Source organism: Vigna radiata, chromosome 9 (assembly GCF_000741045.1).
Source record: "Vigna radiata var. radiata cultivar VC1973A chromosome 9, Vradiata_ver6, whole genome shotgun sequence".
In the NCBI taxonomy this organism is placed as follows: Eukaryota; Viridiplantae; Streptophyta; class Magnoliopsida; order Fabales; family Fabaceae; genus Vigna; species Vigna radiata.
In genome coordinates this window covers 5,538,200-5,542,604 of record NC_028359.1, presented here as the reverse complement: position 1 = coordinate 5,542,604, position 4,405 = coordinate 5,538,200, and the positions used below count along the sequence as shown (strand labels likewise).

Below are 4,405 nucleotides of genomic sequence, written 5' to 3'. Positions count from 1 at the left end.
TGTCAAATGTGTTTTCTTAGGGTACTCTACCACACAAAAAGGGTACAAATGTTTTCAACCCCTTTCAAAAAGATTCTATGTGTCAAGAGATGTCACCTTCAACGAACAAGAGAGCTACTTCAAACAGCCTCATCTTCAGGGGGAGAATATAAGAGAGGAAGATGAGACTCTCATGTCCCCAAATACGACGTTTGGGCCTGAAACTGGGACAAATGGTGACGGCATTGGTGTCACTGAAATTGAGGAAAGAATTCAACCTGTTGTCCCTGAAATTGAGGAAAGAATTCAACCTACTGAATCCACAAGACCTGCACCTGATGATGGCGGCAAATTTGGAAAGGTATACTCAAGAAGAGGAAAGGCCATTCTAGAATCTGGCAATGTCCAAGAATCCAACCCACCAGCACTACATGAGGTAACACATTCAAATCCTATAAATTCTAATGATTCTAATGAGTTTGTTTATGATAATCTAGAAGCACAGGCAGACCAAACCCTTGACCTACCCATTGCCCTTAGAAAAGGAACTAGAGCTTGCACCCAAAAGCCACTTTACCCACTATCAAATTTCTTATCCTTTGACAAATTCTCACCTACCCATAAAACCTTTCTCACTAACCTCAACTCCACACACACACCTTCCTTTGTATCTGAAGCATTGTCTGACAGGAAATGGAAAAATGCCATGGATGTGGAAATGGAGGCATTAAACAAGAATAGGACTTGGGAACTTGTCACTCTACCTTCTGGAAAAAAAACCAGTGGGATGTAAGTGGGTATATACAATAAAGTATAGGGCTGATGGGACAATCGAACGTTACAAGGCAAGGTTGGTGGCCAAAGGCTTCACTCAAACCTATGGAGTTGATTANTTGGAGACATTTGCCCCGGTNGCTAAGATGAACACGGTCAGAGTATTATTGTCACTNGCAGCAAATAATGGTTGGGATCTGCAGCAGTTTGATGTGAAGAATGCATTTCTACATGGAGACCTTGAAGAAGAAATATACATGGAGTTGCCCCCGGGTTACAAGGAACATGTTGCTGCTGGAACTGTTTGCAAATTAAGAAAGGCTCTATATGGGTTGAAACAATCCCCGAGAGCATGGTTTGGAAGATTTACCAAAGTTATGACAGGTCTAGGATACAAACAGAGTCAAGGGGATCACACTTTATTTATCAAACATTCAGCTTCAGGGGGAGTAACAATTCTATTAGTGTATGTAGATGATATTATAGTGAGTGGGGATGACAAAAGGGAACAACAAGTATTAAGCAAATGTCTTGCCACGGAATTTGAGATTAAGACACTGGGAAGACTTAAATATTTTTTGGGAATTGAAGTGGCCCATTCCAAGAAAGGAATCTTCATATCTCAACAAAAATATATTACCGACTTGCTTAGAGAAACAGGGAAGACAGGCTACAAACCAACAAGTACTCCAGTTGATCCAAATATAAAATTGGGAAGTATGGAGGATGATATTGCTGTGGACAAGGAAATGTATCAAAGACTTGTGGGCAGGCTTATTTACTTATCTCACACTAGACCAGACATTGCATTTGCTGTAAGTCTAGTTAGCCAGTTTATGCACCAACCAAAGGAAACACATCTACAAGCTGCTCTTAGAATTGTACAATACTTGAAAGGGACCGCCGGAAGAGGGATTTTGTTCAAACGGAACAAGAATTTAAGTCTTGAAGCATATACGGATGCAGACTATGCTGGGTCAGTGGTAGATAGGAGATCAACCACGGGATATTGTACCTTCCTTGGTGGAAACTTGGTGACTTGGAAGAGTAAAAAACAGAGTGTAGTGGCTAGATCAAGTGCTGAAGCAGAATTTCGAGCAATGGCCCATGGAATATGTGAACTTCTATGGCTGAAAATTATATTGGAAGACTTGAAGATAAAGTGGGATGAACCTATGAGGCTATATTGTGACAATAAATCTGCAATTAGCATAGCTCATAACCCGGTACAGCATGATAGAACTAAACATATTGAAGTTGATAGACACTTTATAAAGGAAAAACTAGACAGTGGCATGATTTGCACACCATATGTACCTACACAGAACCAACTTGCAGATATACTCACCAAGGGACTGAACTGCATAAACTTTGAAGGAATTGTCTCCAAGCTGGGAATGGAAAACACCTATTCACCAGCTTGAGGGGGAGTGTCAAAACCGTGATTGGCGTGGAATTAATTGGCATGGAATAGTTTAGGAAGTTTTTTATTTAAATACGCTGTATTTCTATAACTGTTAAATGCTACCTTTATTAGGTTATTTATGTTTGATTGATCCCATAATTATAGGGATTTGTCCAGTAAATTTAGCAGCCCATAATATGCNTGCTACCTTTATTAGGTTATTTATGTTTGATTGATCCCATAATTATAGGGATTTGTCCAGTAAATTTAGCAGCCCATAATATGCTGCTGACTTGTGTATAAATATAGAGGTTAGTAACCTCAGAATAATATAAGAGAGATTCTATTCTAAACTTGAGAGAATATGTAGCCAAACATGTTTTCTTACATCTATGTCATAGTACGATGGAGTGCCCAAAATACTTGATGGTGATGTTTTAACTCTGTTACAAAGCTGATAATTATGCAGCAAAAGATGATTTTGTCTTTCAAGCCATCAGATATAACAAAACCAAGTTTGAAGTCACTCCTATCCTATGTTTCTATAAATCAGGTGGTTCAACTTCATGAACGAGTCCATCATGCTCTGTTTGGGACATGTATACGTAGTTCTAAACGTTTTTATATTTACAAAGTTTTACTAATAGGTGTTGTTTCTTGTCTGTGTAGGCAAACTGAAAATGTATACAAGAAGAAGATTGAGAAAGGAGTTTGATGGAAGCCTCCACTGGATTCATGCTTGGAGAAGCTTCACGTAATCAGAAGTTGCAGCGGATGAATGAGACAGTGATGATGGATGAAGTGTGCTCAAGGTGTTTGATGAAGGTCCGTGAGAGATTGGCTATGGTGTAATGGTGAATTCTAACTCAGAGAGCTCTCCTAAAGGGAAAGGAGCTAGAGGAAGTGCAAGATAACAATGCACAAAGGTGAACTTGAGAGTAAAAGCTGAAATTTGGCAGCATTTCTTTACTTCAATTCAAGTTGAATTTACAAAGGATTTGGCTTCTCTTTTATAGATGAAGAAAGCCTATGAGTCGTGTAATGCAAGCCATGAACTTATTACAAATGTGCTGGAAAAGAAGTGTACAATGGAATTTTGGCATTTTGCACGTGGAAGATATGGATCATAAGCTTCAAGAAGTTGTTGTCCACGTGGTAAACATGGAAAAGGCGCTGCAAGGTGCTGCAAGGTATATTGCACGTGGAAAAGGTGTTGGCAGCTGGTGTATCCATGTAGGAAACATGTTGCTAAATGAAGTGTTGGTCGTGAACAAGTCTCCTCTTGTCTCCTTTGCTTGGCAATTCTTCTAAGTGTTTGCCAAGCCTTATTAATGACCTACAAAACAAAGTAAGATGTATTTAGTTAGAGAGAAACATGCTAAGACTTTAGAAAGAAAAGATTAAGTTCTCAATCAACTTCCCTTTCATAGTTTTAGTGTAGTCGATGCTTCTTTGGATGGGAAGTCCCTTTAGGGGTTGCCATCATTCCCTCCCTCTTTAAAAACGATTTGTCCTCAAATCGGGAAGAAAGAAGAAGCAGAACTTTAGTGTTTATTTTCCTCCTGGGTCAAAGATATATCTACAAAAGATAGTAAAAATGAGTATGATGAATAAGAGATATGCAAAGAGAAAAAAATGAAATGAAGGCCTTGTGACAAAAATGTGATTAGAAGAAGTCTTGGCCTTTTTGTTTTCACTTTGTTTGGAACATTCCCCATGATGAAATGGAGAATCAAAGTGATGTTTTTGAAAAGAAGAAAAGTCAAGGTATTTACCTGCTAAGGAAGGAGTTAATATCATGCATACCTTTGTCTCCTTCTTCTTTTCTTGAGAATGTTGCTTTTCCAACATATTTTCTTGTTTTCTTTCTTTTTCAATTTTTTCTTTGATTTTTATCTCATCCTCTTTTACTTGTTCAGGTGTAAGAGGAATCAATGTTATTTTATTGCCTTTATGGAGGAAAGTTATTTTGTTGGTATAGCCATCATGAGTGGAGTTATGATCATATTGCCATGGCCTACCAAGTAATACATGCCCAGCATCCATTGGAACAACATCACATAAAATATTTTCTTCATATTTGCCAATGGACATTGGTATGGTTACTTGTCTGTTCACTACTATTTCTTCATCCTCTGTTATCCACTGAAGCTTATAAGGCTTAGGATGAGGAATAGTAGGTAAGGCTAATTTGTGCACCACTCTAGAACTACAACAATTGCTAGAAGAACCACTATCCACAATTAA

At 38.3% G+C, this 4,405-nt stretch overlaps 1 protein-coding gene across 2 annotated transcripts in view; it reads left to right on the top strand.

The window, feature by feature from the left end:
• Positions 1-4,405, top strand: part of LOC106774290 — a 16,494-nt gene that overhangs the window by 6,724 nt on the left and 5,365 nt on the right. The window contains exon 6 of one of the 2 annotated variants that reach the window (XR_002669632.1): positions 2,828-3,522. The exons of the other annotated variant lie outside the window; for it this stretch is intronic. The gene's annotated coding sequence lies outside the window, so the exon portion shown is untranslated. Of the gene's footprint in view, positions 1-2,827; positions 3,523-4,405 lie in introns of those variants that run through there. 2 annotated transcript variants of the gene reach the window in all.